Raw genomic sequence first — 15,188 nt, 5'->3', positions numbered from 1 at the left:
CGGGCTCCGTCTGCCGGGCGGGGGACGCGAAGCCCCTTCTCCCCGGGTTGTGCCCGGAGGTGTGGGGGGGTAACGGCGGCATCAGGTGCAACCGGGACAGGCGGGCAGGACAGGCCCGGCCCCCCGCTGCCGCCTGCGCGCTGAGCGGCTCGGCCGGGCCCGCCCCTCAGTGTGTGAGGAGGAGCCGGGAGCGCAGCGGGCTTCGCCGGGGATTTCCAGCCTGAGCGGGCGGGAGAGGAAGTGCGGGGCGGGGGGAGACGGCGCTGAGCAGCAGGGACTTTCCGTCGGGCTGGCGGTCGCCTTCGCCGGGCTCCAGCTGCCGCCCGCCGCCCCGCTCCCCTCACACGCTCACAGGTAGGGCGTCCGCGGGGCTCGGCGCGCCCCGGGGAGGGGTGAGGTGCGGCGGAGAAGGTGGCTGGGGGGGCCGCGGGCACTTCACCGCCGCCGTGGCGGCGGCTCCTGCTCAGGGCTCCAGCACCGACCGGGCTCGCCTGCCCGCACTCGGGCTCTCTAGGCGGAGGGACGGGGCCGGGCGGGCGGCGGGAGCCGGGGGGGTGCTCCCGCGGAGCCGGCGGGGGGCAAGGCGGCGGCGGGGCGCTGATACCAGGCATCTGCTACCAGGCAGGGGCCGAGCGCGCTTCACCCGCAGCCTGTTGCCGGGACCTCGGCAGCGGCTGGTGCCCGGGGATACATCAGCCTCCGGCGGGGGCGGCGTGGACTCTGCCTGCCCGGACGCACTCGCACTCCAGGGCTCTGCAGGTGCCCCCTTTTCACTTACTTATTTCTGCCTCCCCTCTTCCCTCCCCCCTGTCCCCTCCGCCCCGCGGTGCGTGCGTGTGCCTGTGTCGGGGAGGGACGGAGAGGCCAGGCGGGCCGGCAGGCCGGAGCGGAGCCGTGCGGCAAGCGGGCGGCGCGGCGGCGCTTGCGGCGTTTTGATGTGTCGTTTGAATGCAGAAGCCTCGCTCCGCTCCTGGCTCCCTCCATATGCAGTGCTGGGGGCGGGCCGACGGCCTTTAAAGGGGCACTGCCGGCAGCCGCCGCGCCTGGCCGCCGAGCGCCGGGCCCCCGCAGCCCTGCCCCTCCCGAGCTGCCCTCTGCGGCGGCGCCGCTGCCTGCGCCGGCGGCCGCTCGGCTGCCGTGCCATGGGCGCCTCGGCGGTGGCCGCCGCCGGGGAGAATCCTCTGCTGCTGGCTCGGAGCTGGCCCTGATCGGTGCGGAAGGAGTTATATTTTTATAAAGTCTGTCCGCCTCCAACGGCCCTGCGCTATAAGCCTGTCTGCCTGGCGTGAGCGGAAAGAAAAGTGCTTTGTTTTCACGCCATTCATTTGATACGGCGTTTTGCAGCGCCGCGTTTTGATATGTCGAATTAATTACTGTGTTGTAGGTTAGAAAAAATAACGAGTGTTTAAAAGTTTATACTGAGTCATTCCTCTGCAGATGAACCTATGACTGACTCATAATCTGAGAACTGCAGTGGCTTGTAAAATAGGAAGGTAAGGCGTTTGTGTCTTGATTTATTTGTATCTTCAAGTGTCTAAGATTTGAATTATCTATGGAAAACCAAGAGAAACTGTATTATTGCTAAGAGGCGTAATCTCATGTTCTGCCGATCTGAGCTTGTGTGTGACGTGAAAGACTGTATGTGCACCTCTGTCTGGATCTTTGCCGCGCATTAGGATTTTTTTCATCTTTTTCTGTTTCTGTAGTAGTAAAACGTGGGAAGTTCCAGTGATACAATTTGAAATTTGCAGTCTCCTTGGGTCAGCGACTTCTCTAGCTTGTTGAGATCTAACCAAGCCTTGTAGATTGTAATTCGTGCGTTTTTTATTTCTTCAGTAGGACTGTGTATTTTTCCTTGCAGGTTTGTCCTGTAGAACGCACGTAGCATTATTGTGCAATAATCTGAACTTGCATTCATAGACTGTGTTTAGTGTATGATGTGAAGGCATATTAAAAATATTTAGCCGAGACAAATGAAATAGTATAATTTGAAATAGTTAGTAAAAATACATATCTGAAATAGCTACCGACTTGTGTCGAAGCCTGGATTTAAAGGCTACACTGATTGTTAGAGTTGTAACTAAAGAGATCATAACATACACTGTATGTTGCCCTTTACAATGAGCCATTTGGCTAAAAGCGTCTATAAATGGTAATCCATACATTGTGTATGGATTAACGTAGATGTAAATGTTATTTATTGTGGTTAGGGACAGGGTTTTTGTTTTAAGATGGGAAATACTTGAACATTTGGACTGAATCAGAGGTTCTTTTAAGGCTGGACTGGGAAACCCCTTGTCACAAAGCTTGATAATAGAAACATTGATGTATCATGAGTTTGGGCACTGCAAGCAGGCAGCACTATGAGGTTATAAAAGTTGCTTTGTTCCAACATGAAAACGGTAGGCGTTTTACTGAAATACGACTTGATGAGAAGCTTCCAATAATAACTGGACGTAGAAGGTAAAGTGCATTCAGTAGCAAAGCAGATTAATTGTAGTCAAAAGAGGATGCTAAACGACTCGGTCTTTAGGCTTTCCTGAACTCCTTCTGCAATTAAGTTTGATTATACCAGTTTTTAGAAGCTCTTCTAGTATGGATTCAGAGAATTTGACCATCGTATAAGCATATTTACTGTTGGTACCTTGGAAAACTGTGTAAGATGGCAGTAGTTAGCATCAGTGAGAAAAATTCTTTATGAAGTCTTACTAGTCCGTGCTGCTACAGTTTGTCTTCTAAATTATATGAAGATATGATATTTTAGATCTTTACATTTTTCTTGTCCATAATGAAAAGTTTAAGTGAGGAACGTGTTTTTTCAATACTGAAGTTCAGCTGTTGTATTAGTAGATAAGGCAATGCTGAAAATAAGAAAAGCCAGAAATCTTAATTTTTAACTTCTGTTGTTAAACCGCTGGAACATAAGTGCATTGATAAGTAGATGATCATAATTCTTTTGCAGATGAAAAGGCAGTTTAAAAATAGGAAGAACTTGAATCAACTCCAGTATCCTAAACTGGCTTTGTATGAATAGATATTGCAGGAATAACATGTTTTGATCTCTGGTATCTTAGATGATGCAATAACTGGATTTCATTAGTTTTTGTAATTATAATAGTGTTTCTTAATTGAAGGTGCTGAATCTTATGATGTCTGAAGACTACTCATTACACATTGGTTTCAGATGTCTATGCTCTTATGTACAGTTCCTTTAAAGAATTGCCAAGGCCTTTTTTTTTTTTTTTTTTTTGCCTGTGGGCGGGTGCTTTCTGAATATGATGCTTGTATTTGAAACCTCCTGGCATTTTTGGCGTATGGCTCAGGAACACCAGAAGTGGTGGGAGACGGTGAAATTGGAGATTTCAAGATGTGGTAAGGGTAAAGCAGCCAAGGGAGGGAGAGTTGTATATATTTGTGCAACAGAATAAAGATGTGATTGTAGCACAAGAGATAATGCTCTAGTCACTCTGAGATTTATCTTATACTTTTTAACTTGTGGTGAACTAGAATCTACAGCAATGAAGAGCTGGCAAAGGTGGCTGCAAACCCATACCTTCATAAATGGATAGTTTAAAGTCATTATATGTTTTTGACAAATCATAAACACATTTCAATTTTATATACCCTTTTTTAAGCTAGAAGGAAAAAAGACTAGAGAATTGGGAAGAAATGGGGGCAACTTACAATGAAAGATCATTAGGTGTCTGCAAAGTAGGAAGAGGTGATCTCTTCTTCTGTGCTAGTGGCAAATAAGAGAAGAGGAAATAAAGAAAAAAGCCCCTAGAAAATGGGTAAGGAAAGTATACAGTAGAAGGTCTTAGAACTTACAGAGAAAATAAGGCAAAATATTATTGGGAATCATTATACATATATATATATGTATGTATATATTTATGTTGTCTTTGAGGGTGTTTTTCTTGGAGATCTTTTCTACTGGAGCACTGATAGCAAAATATTGTTGCCACTGTGATTGCAATTGCTACTGACTGTTGGCTTTGTAACTAGGTTAACAAGGTGTCTCTAAAATTATATACCACAAGTGTAGGTCACTAATCCTCTCCACCCCCCCAAAACATGTTAAGCCTTTGATTTCCATGCTGTTGTTCTTCCCTGCTGCTTTGCTCTGCATGTGTAAAATGTGATTGTAGTAGAATTCCATGTTCTGCAGTTTATCTAGTCAAGGGCAGCATGACAAGCGAAATCTCAGCATGTTTGTGGATGCAGAAGTTCAGTACAGGACTTGCATGATGGCCTCGATCCATGGCTCCCTTCTTGTACTGAAAATTGGAGTGTTGTATACTTTTTACAAATTAATTTAATTTTTACAAATTGCAGGTATTAGAAGTGCAGTGGGCCTATCAGAAATACTTTAAGTTCCAGTACTATGATTATTTATGAAATAGATGTCTCTGATGTATAGAGGAAACGTTCTGTAGATTTTTTAAAATGCTAAAAATTGCTAATAATTCTGAAGTATAGCTTAAATGCTCTGAAGTAAACATGTCCTTTCACATACAGTATGTGTAGCAAATGCTTCGGTCTAAAACATTAGTGAAAGAAGTCATGAAACTTCTATTTTATGTGCTTTGATGACTATATGGAAGCTCGTAATTAGAAATATTTAACATTTGGAGTAATATGGAACTTTTGTCTGACTTTGTGGTTTCTGCATTAACATGAAAAACATCTTTTTGTAAATAAAGTAAGAAATGCCTACTCGAGACAAGCTTGAAATGCCACGAGTCTTTACAGTTTTCTTAGGTGTCTAGCAAAAAGAGTTATTTTGATTTGGTCTGACTTGAAAAGCATGTTGCAGATGCTACCGTAAGATAAGAAGTGCCTTCCTGGCTGCTGCTTCATTCCCGCAAGCTTTGACGTCTATCAAGAAAGAGAAGATGGTCTATTGAAGATGCCTGCGTAAAATCTGGGAGACCTGGAGGCCGCATTTCTTTTTTGTTGTTCCTGTAGCTGTACGTTACTGTAAGTCATTCCATTAGGGCCAAACGGACAAGGGGCTTTGATGTTGCAGTGCTGAGTGGTGTGACATCGTGCCCAAGTCCCCAGGGCAGAAGGGGGATTCCAGTCCAAGTTTCTCACTTCCCTGAGGAGTATTCTCATCAGTGAGCCACAGGCCAGTTAAGAGTGGTGTCACTTCCTTCTCTTGAAACTCTTCTGCTATGCCAGGAATAATCAAAACCCAGTGTGTCTAAGAACCAGAGCAAGAGGAAGCATGATGTCTCAGTCAAGTGGTTGGGACAATTACCGGGATGAGGAAAGACAGAGTCTGCTGATGCTTCTTCCACTGCTGTTTTGTTTATTGTTTTCTGATGCGGTTGAACTTGGTGTTGAGATGCTTGGAGAGGTGATCAGCGTTGTCAAGATGAACATTTCCTTAAGCATGGAAGACGTCTTTAAGATGCTGGGGAAGAAGAAGGTTCTGATACTTGGGTTCCTCTCGGGTTAGGTGGTAGCTGACTGGGAGTTCTGAGAATAACTTCGATGCAGCTAGTGGCTTATGTGTCTCTGTCTTCTGGCTCTGTGGTGGTGCTTTACCTGGCCTGTAAAATGAGAATAGTGGCACTTTCCTCCCATCTGAGGACCTCAAAAAGAATGAAGTGCTGAGACCCAGCAGGGCAGTACAAGTGTCATCTGTCAATAAATGAAATGAATTGCAAGTGCTGTGTAGAGGCATCCTGTTGTGTGTCCTCTGCAGGACTGCACCGTTCATCAGCATCGTGGGACAGGAAACTGTGTTTGTTTCACACTCTTCCATGGTTGCATACAGCAAACATGCAGGGCGATGGGAAGCTGAGTGTACGTGGCAGAATTTGTCAGCGGTAGCTGTTCTGGTGCTTATGCTTGTTCCCAACATTTTGCATTAGACATTCTAGAAAAGTAAAAACTTTTTCGTATTCTATGGAACCAGCTTACTCACACAATAAGTGTGCCTAAAATAACTTTCTAACAGCAAAGCCCAGCTCATAAACCAAATTTTGGCAATGTGAATGGATTTTATTTTGTAAGCTCGTCCATGTACTTGATAGAGGGAGGTAATTAGAACAATGATTAGAGTTTTTTTTCAAGGGAGATGTCTACTGTACCAGTTTGACTACAACCTCTTTCTGTCTTTCCAGAGAGGAACCTTCTGAGAGTAGGTTATCTTAAGCATTGTGGCTTCTAACTTAATGACTCGCAGGCATTAAGTCTTCATTTTACATAGGAAGTATAGCCTTACAATTTTCATTGAACGTGTTTTAATCTCCTTTAAACCATCCCAAGTGACTCCTCTTTTGGCATTTTATGTTCTTCATCTGCTAATGGAATGCTGTTGTCCATGCTGTGCTTCTCTTCCATCTGAAGTTGTTTGACCTAACAGTATAAATGCTCTTAATTTCTCAAGCTGGTTCCTCTGATTCTTAGAAGTGGCTTGTTTTGAACTCCTTTCAATCAGATCTCTTGTCATTTTAGAGTTGTTAAGGGATGACTTTTATTCCGAGGTGATTTCGTCCTTGCACTTGAGCGAAGTGACTGCATTTTCCCCTTTGCTTGCGTTTACATTGCTTTTCTCTTGAAATACTTGTTTCCAGGCTTGTACTTACTTTCACGCTTCTGTCTAATATTTTTTTTTTCTGCAAATCTGCTTTTCTTTGACCTCTTTGTAGCTATCTGATGCTTTGATTTCCTCTCACCCCACCTCCCACTCCAGGCGAATTAACAGGCTCTCCTCTTCCAGGCCACTAAAGATGGTCTACAATGTACCCTACTATTGTCTGAAGTACGCGTCTTATATCTACACTTGCTTTCTTATTTCTTCCTTTTCACTGTTGCCTTTTCTGTTCAGCACAACATCCTTGAGAGAGGAGCATTGTGCTTTTGCCTGGGAATGTTTTTATTGCTATGACTGTTGTGGTTCAGCCTGATTAGGATACCAGTTCTACATTCAATAGGTGCCAAAGGTAAAGCGCTTGTGGTTGTAAAATGACTTGTTCTCAAAATGCTACCATTTGGCTGATGGTTTGAGTAGGAGGAAGTTGGATACCTAAATAAATGAAGGCTGCTGATTTGCATATGCGCATCTCTAGCAGTTTTGGAACCTTTTGATGCAGTAGGGCTTTCATTGCCTTCTAAAACTCAGCATTTTTGGTGGGAAAAAATAAAGGATTTGGGCTAACTTCATTTGAAGTTAATAATGCATAGTATCACCTGAAGTCAGCAGTATCTGCTCTTTCTGTTTTCCATCAGGAGTTTAAACACATTTCTTTGTACAGACCCTGAGCATTCTATTTTTCAGATTAGCAAATGTCTTACTACTCACTCATGGTGTCGATATATAATGGAAATACCAATGGATCCTATGTTGTAGTTCAGCTGGAGGATATTGCTGTTGTGCTGCTTATACTGTTTGGCAGGGATTTTTTGTATCTGTGTTACAGCCAGGTATTTTGGCATTTTTTTGAGCACGTGCAGAAGAATGCTCTTGGCAATCTCTAGGAAGGTAAAACAAGTTTATTGTTATTTGTGTGTTAACTTCATCAGCTATTTTTCAGTATCTGGGACCATAAATTTCTCTTATTCCTCTTTCCTTCTTATGAATTCCTGAAAACTTCACTTTCATTTTGAAAAGGATTATTTAGACACGCAACTTTCAGTATTATAGCCAGTAAGATTTTTGAGGGAGTTTTGGGGGATTTACTCGGTTGGTTGGTTGTGTGGAGTGTGGTGGTTTTTGTTGTTGTTGTTTGCCTTTTTTAAAAAAGATTTACAACAAGCAAATAGATATCCACCCACTGCATTCTGTATATTTTTGCTGAGGAGATTCTCTCAAAATAAATAAGGAAGCAGCTTGGGATTGTCCTGTTTGTGTAAATAGAGCTGTTAGTACATATAGTCAAAATACGATGCTGTAATTTTGCATATTTTTTTACTAATACTTTTTTTTTTTAAATATGACCTCTCAATGTATTAGTTGACTGTTCTGAGATGAGATAGGGTGAACAGACTTCGAAGGTCCCTTGAGCTATACATAAAAAAGCAGTTATTCCAGAACTAGAGTGTCCATATGCTGAGTTAATTGGAAAAGTTCACAGTAGTTGAACCCTTACTCGCAATGTTGTGAGATAGATATATCTATAGATAGATAGATCTATCTATCTATCTATCTATAGATATATCTAGATAGATATATCTATCTATATATATATATATAAAGAACAAAGAGGACAAAATGCAGTGAGGAAAAAATACTCCTTATAGATCCTTTTTGTGTGCAAGTTCTGTCATGTTTGTTTGTGTGAGATAATGTTAATGAGATAAACAGTGGAAGACGACAGCAGTCATCATGCTACGTGCTTTATTGATGCTTATGATAATTTGCTACCTATCTCCCATACTATGTTTTGCAGCAGAAGTGCAACCTGAAGATGTCTTGGAATGCTTAGCTTCATCTCAAGCAGGTGTAGGTAGCGACTTCTGTTGCTATGGTTCCTTTACACTTTAGAGGTGCTGACATCTCTGGTTTGCTTTCAGAAGGAAAGTTTAAATATGCTTAAGGTAGCTGGTTTTTTAAGCTGGCATTGCTGCTTCACAATTACTTTTTTTAAAAAGTATTTCTAACTAAAATCTCCTGGTTAAACAAACATCCTGTTGTACTTAATAAATTTGTATGTGAGTGTAATGTTTGTGGGGAAAAAAAGACTGATTGTTGTCTATGGAGAAATGATTTGGCTTCTCAAGTAGCTAATCAGGTTTTTTTATAGAGTATTAAATGGGCCATGTGTTAAAGTATCAGTTGTTGACACATCCAAAATAAAATGTTTGTCATGTTAAAGAACAGGAAAAATTGGTGAGCTCTCCATTAGATGGTGCTGCTGGGATTGAAATTATTATATACCTAAAGGAAGCAGACTTCTGCGTAGAACTGTTTTTATGACTGTGTTTTTTATTTTTTTTTAAAAGACTTCTCTTTATTAAAATACTTTTGAAAGGCAGAGATACTTGCTCAGATTTTTTTTCCAGTTTGAAATGAATAGATAAGATACTAAAAAGACTGTCTCCATGGGAAGGAGGTATAGAAGAAATAAATCGTATGTTTTTTGCATGAGTGATTTAGATTTTAGCAGCTGCCTCTCTTGTAGCTCTCATCCGTTTAAATGTTAACTCCGTGTTACGTTCATGCTCTGCTGTCAAGTAGATGGGGATACTACAGTATTAAAGGAATTCAGTGTCAAGAAATACTTGATTAAAAAACCTAGAAATGAAGTAGGCTGACCATTACAGCAGTAACACCCTCATTAATCTAGTATTTGGGTTCCTGTCTTCTTGTCGACCCCTGTCCACTAGCATTTATTTTCGAAGAGCAGTGTTTTAACTTAAACACTTAATGGTAATATTCCTTTGCCTGAACCCTGACTGACTAGTGATTTTAGAAGAACTTAGGGGAACAAAGATGATGCCTACACACAGAGGCACCGAGTACCATCTTAAATACTGTAGGTCGGGGTGTTAAACTCCTAAACACCCATGACTGGACATCTGACTCACTGCAATAGAGTTGAGATACATATTAAATTAAAAAAATGTGCCTTAGCAAGTGTGTTAAATAATCCCTGCTGCTAGGACTTCTTCAAAGATAGCAATACAAGGTTGCTGATGTCTTTGAATTCTCCCAGACCGCAGGCGTCTAAGTCGAAAAAACCCCTCACTTTTAGAAATTATGTTGCTCAAGAGTGATAAAAGTTGGTCAGGTTGGGTTCATGAAGCCACAGTCCTCTTCTCATTACAGGTAGAAGTATTGTTAGTGTGATTTAAAGAATCAAGGTAATTGTGACCAGCTAGCAAAAAAAGTTTAGTAGCATTGAATAACACTGAGTAAGGAATGCAAGAGACAAAATCTTTCTTAAGAAACTAAGTTTTTTTCTTTTGAAGAAGAAATATCTTAGCAAAAATCCACTTCTCGGTGTTAGAAAGCTTAAACAATTTCAGATCCAGCAGCTGGAAGCCTAGCTTAACAGACATGGCCTGAGTTTAACAGCTGATAAAGTCATGTGCAGCAGCCAGTGTTCTTCACATGTAATTTTTTGTTTTCAAAAAAACAAATTGAGAAGTTTGCGAAAATCTTTGTTGACTTTCTAACCTTGGCTAGGGTTAGAATGTGTGATTGGCAAGTGCTGTTAGTTCCCCAGAATCTAGTAGGTTGAATTAATATGCAGAGGGATCATTCTCTTTGGTCTTAATGATCCATTTTGGAATAACTCAAATAGGAAAAGTTATCAGTTATGTGATAACTGGAGAAATGGGCAAGCTGTGGTGTGAGAGACCTTGACCATTAATGTTTTTATCAGTTTGCTCATAATAACTTATAGCTTTCCAATAATAAACCTTAAAGGGGCAATTAAAAGATAGCTGTTATAGTGTCATCCAGCCAGACAACTTCACATCAAATATGAACTTGCAGTTCCTCAGTTGTGTGATTGGCTTGCTCGGTGAGGCTAAAACCAAAGGTGGAAATGAATTGGGCACAAAGTAAGTTGTGCTTGGTCACCTCGAATAGAAAGCCTTGATTCTAACATTGCACAGGATAGTGTACAGACAGAAGGGTGATAGTATTATTGGCTGTATTAGTAGATACTACCTTGACTTCTGACTGGTTAGGATGCTGCCTTTGTGTTTATAGGCTAAGACTTGGCAATTAAGAGGTTTTGTCATTGTATGTTGCTGTGCTTAGATTCCAGGTTGAGAAATAGATATTGTTCCTACAGCCAAAATGGCATTGAGAGCATATCCCACAGGAATGTTGATCACAGGGAGCATAGTAAGGACAGTCAGGGAAGAAGAGACAATGTATTGTAGTGCATTAAGGATGTGTATGTTTATTTTTAGGTGAAGAAGGTGATGGGGGGACATCTAAAAAGGTCTAAAAGCAGTATTGTGGTAGATTCACCAAAAATGGCTGGTAAAACTTACTTCTGTTTTAAAAAAAATACAAAATCAACAAACAATCAAACATAAGATGTGGTGTAAATGAAGGATTTTGTCTGCACAGGTATCTTTTGAGAAAGGATTATGGGAGATGCTTTTCTGTGTAACAATTTATTGATGTGCAGGAAAGCTCTTGATAATAAATGTGGATGCTTGTCTTGATTTAATATTGACCAAGAGAGGAAGGAGCTGGTTAAGAAGATGGAAGAAAACAGCTTGTGAAAGATTGACTTGGACTGATAAAATTCAGTATTTCTAGGAAGTGAAGGAGGAAGAACAGTAAAATAGAGAACAATGAAATAAAGACAATAGTGAGAATTCAGAAAATTTGTAGTTAAGACACCATAGAAACGTGTTAGAGACTAAGTGGAATTCACTAAAGTTATTTGCTTTTTAGGGAACAAGTGTGAATTATTTATTTTACTTTCTTTTCCACCAACACATGACAACAAGCAGCTTTGGCTACATCAGTACATCGCTAATGATCTGAAATCTGCTAATGATCAAGAAATTGTATGAAATAAGTTGACGGTGTTTAAGATATGTAAGAAAGAATGGCACAAGTGTTAACTCTTTCACATTTATTTGGGATAACTGAGGTTAAATGCAATTCAAAAGAGTTTTTGTATTTGATCTTGTGATTTGTTTTCTGTGGTATGAGTGATATGAAACTGAGTAATAAAATTTATTTTCCCAAAAAGTTAGGATAAATATTTTGTTTATAAATATTTGCAAGATACCCCTGGATGGTAAGGGCCATTAGAAATTTCTCAGAAGTATTTTATCACAGTTCTTTTCTGTGTCCTGGTTTAAGGTCTAGGCAACTGAGGAGAAACAGTCTGGTTTAAAGGACATGGCTGCAAAGGTAGCATGCAATGGATTGCAAAAGTGAGCAGGAAGATGCAAGTAACCGTCGTCATCTTGGGTAATATTGCCTAGGCATCTATTTTGGCCCCTGAGATACTTAAAATTTCCCAACAGTGACTTTAAGGACTGAATAATGGAGAAGAAATTTATTACCATTTAGTATCCATTTAGTGCAAGTGGATACCAAACCGGGAACCCCTGCAGGTATTCTGGAGAACAGAACTCTTGTTCAAAGTGAACAGGTCTTGATGGGGTCAGTGATATTGGGTACCTCACTGCTTTTAAGTTTTCATGTGGTCTACATTTTCCTTGCAACCCAGGATGCAGGTTTAGTTTCTCTTGTTCTCCCGATTTCAAATACTGAATCCAATTCAAGATGTCATTGAGCTTAAAAGTACTTGGCTTACAGCCTCTTGTGTTATCTTAAATGAAATGCTGGATGTTAAGACTAAATGCAACATGTCAGTCTTGATGCTGTTACCAACGCTGAAATGAAATAATGTATTTCCCTCATTCTTAGAGTAGATGTGGAGCTGCAGTGTGCTGGAACTCACTTTGTACCTTGGGTAGTGTTTAAACCACTAGTGAACATGAGTTTTCTGTTGTTTTATGTTGTGAACTGTAAAAATCAAGTGTAGTAAATTCTAAGGAAGAGGTGAGAAGGCCAAATAAAGATGTACCAATATCTTGATGGCTATGGTTAGTCACCAGCGCTCAGGCATCAGAGCCTATTGCCATGTATTACACACAATAAGTAGAAACAGGAGTATTTAGAGAGTGTTTTAATAATACATATTTGAATATGGCCTTCTTCCGTGTTAGAGCTCCCTGAGCCCGTATGATCACAGAATCATTTAGGTTGGAAAAGACCTTTAAGATCATAGAGTCCAACTGCTAATGCTGCCAAGTCCCACTAAACCATGTCTCTAAGCATCACATCTACACTTTTTTTAAAGGGACAGTAACTCAGCCACTTCCCTGGGCAGCCTGTTCCAATGCCTGACAACCCTTTTGGTGGAGAATTTTTTTTCCTAATATCCAGTCTAAACCTCTCCTGGTGTAACTTGAGGCTGTTTGCTCTTGTCCTATCACTTGTTACTTGGGTAGTTGTAGACAGCAATAAGGTCTCCCCTCAGCCTCCTGTTCTCCAGGCTGAACAGCCCCAGTTCCCTCAGCCGCTCCTCATCAGACTTGTGCTCCAGGTCCCTCACCAGCTTCGTTGCCCTCCCCTGCACTCTCTCTAGTATTTCAATGTCCTTCTTATGATGAGGTAGAGTCTCGCATCTGGGCAGGAACAACCTCAGGTTCCGGTGTAATTTGGGGAACAGCCTGTTAGAGAGCAGTGTAGGGGAAAGGGACCTGAGGTCCTGGTGGACAGCAGGATGACCATGAGCCAGCACTGTGCCCTTGTGGCCAAGAAGGCCAATGGCATCCTGGGGTGTATTAGAAGGGGGGTGGTTAGTAGGTCGAGAGAGGTTCTGCTCCCCCTCTACTCTGCCCTGGCGAGACCTCATCTGGAATATTGTGTCCAGTTCTGGGCCCCTCAGTTCAAGAAGGACAGGGAACTGCTGGAGAGAGTCCAGCGCAGGGCAACGAAGATGATTAAGGGAGTGGAGCATCTCCCGTGTGAGGAGAGGCTGAGGGAGCTGGGTCTCTTTAGCTTGGAGAAGAGGAGACTGAGGGGAGACCTCATTAATGTTTATAAATATATAAAGGGTGGGTGTCACGAGGATGGAGCCAGGCTCTTCTCGGTGACAACCAATGATAGGACAAGGGGCAATGGGTACAAACGAACACAGGAGGTTCCACTTAAACCGGAGAAGAAACTTCTTCACAGTGCGGGTGACAGACACTGGAACAGGCTGCCCAGGGAGGTTGTGGATTCTCCTTCTCTGGAGACATTCAAAACCCGCCTGGACACCTTCCTGTGTAACCTCATCTGGGTGTTCCTGCTCCAGCGGGGGGATTGGACTAGATGATCTTTTGAAGTCCATTCCAATCCCTAACATTCTGTGATTCTGTGAAAACTGAACACAGGATTCGAGGTGGGGCCTCACCAGTGCCCAGTACAGTGGCACAATTACTTCCCTAGTCCTGCTGGCCACACTGTTCCTGACACAAGCCAGGATGCTGTTGGCCTTTTTGGCCACCTGGGCACACTGCTGACTCATGTTCACCTGGCTGTCATCAAAAGCCCCAGATCCCTCTCTGACAGGCAGCATTCCAGCCGTTCTTCCCCAAGCCTGTAGCGCTGCCTGGGGTTTTTGTGACCCAAGTGCAGGACCCGGCACTTGGCCTCGTTAAACCTCATGCAGCTGGCCTTGGCCCATTGATCCAGCGGGTCCAGATCTCTGTGTATGGCCTTCTTACTCTTGAGCAGATCAACACTCCCACCCAGCTTGGAGTCATCTGCAAACTTACTGAGAGGGCGCCCAATCCCCTTGTCCGGATCATTGATAAAGAGATTAAACAGAACTGGGCCCGATACTGAGCCCTGGGGAACACTACTCATGACTGGACACCAACCGGATTTGATTCACTACAACTCTTTGGGCCTGACCATCCAGCCAATTTTTTACCCAGTGAAGTGTATGCCCATCCAAGCCATGAGTGGCCAGTTTCTCCAGGAGAATGCTTTGGAAGATGGTGTCAAAGGCTTTACTAAAGTCTAGGTAGACAACATCCACAGCCTTTCCCTCATGATACTCTACTGCTGTTGGCTCTTTGTTCTTCTGGTCTCTGCTCATTTTCCTGTAAACAGAAATGTTTTTAAGAAACCTTTAATGTTTGCGTATGAGTGACTTCTGAGATGGTATTTCCAAATGGACTCTGATTAAACCACCTTACATGTCCAAATGTTCACCGAAAGAATAAAGAGGCAAGGATATAATGGCTTTAAATTAGTATAGAAGAGTTCATCTTCCATTGTCCTGAGCTAAGGCAGGATATTAATCTGTTTTCAATAAGCAGGATGAGACTAAGTGGCGACTGTGTCATTCTTTCTGCAGATACTCAGTGATCAGTCCTCTTAGTGACAGTGTTACAGCTTTACCGTGACTGTGGCAGAACTAGTTAGCCCAAATTAGCCAACTTTGGAAAAGCAGGCAGGATCGTATTGATGTCAGGATGATGTCTTTTCAGGATGATGTTAACTGGTAAAACAGACCTACTACTGATACTGACCAGGGCAGAAATGCATAGGGAAATAGAACGTTACACATTTTAAATTGGTAATACTATTGCCTGCAGTTTGTTGCAATGTAATTGTTTCTGGTGGTTGCCAAAACACAGAAGGCTTCAGGGTTGTCTCTGGTTTGTACTCGGACTTGTGGATAGTTGAAGTG

The 15,188-nt window shown here is 42.4% G+C and overlaps 1 protein-coding gene across 5 annotated transcripts in view; it reads left to right on the top strand.

Moving 5' to 3' along the window:
* Positions 1 to 241: 241 nt before the first annotated feature.
* TRAF3 (TNF receptor associated factor 3) overlaps positions 242 to 15,188 on the top strand; it is a 67,886-nt gene continuing 52,939 nt past the window's right edge. Inside the window, exons 1-3 of one of the 5 annotated variants that reach the window (XM_065635867.1) lie at positions 242 to 354; positions 622 to 759; positions 1,438 to 1,493. The gene's annotated coding sequence lies outside the window, so the exon portion shown is untranslated. Of the gene's footprint in view, positions 355 to 621; positions 760 to 1,390; positions 1,494 to 15,188 lie in introns of those variants that run through there. The other 4 variants (XM_065635870.1, XM_065635871.1, XM_065635869.1 and 1 more) reach the window with 4 other exon arrangements.

This window comes from Caloenas nicobarica, chromosome 5 (genome assembly GCF_036013445.1).
Source record: "Caloenas nicobarica isolate bCalNic1 chromosome 5, bCalNic1.hap1, whole genome shotgun sequence".
NCBI lineage: Eukaryota > Metazoa > Chordata > Aves > Columbiformes > Columbidae > Caloenas > Caloenas nicobarica.
This window is presented reverse-complemented; position numbering and strand designations above follow the sequence as displayed.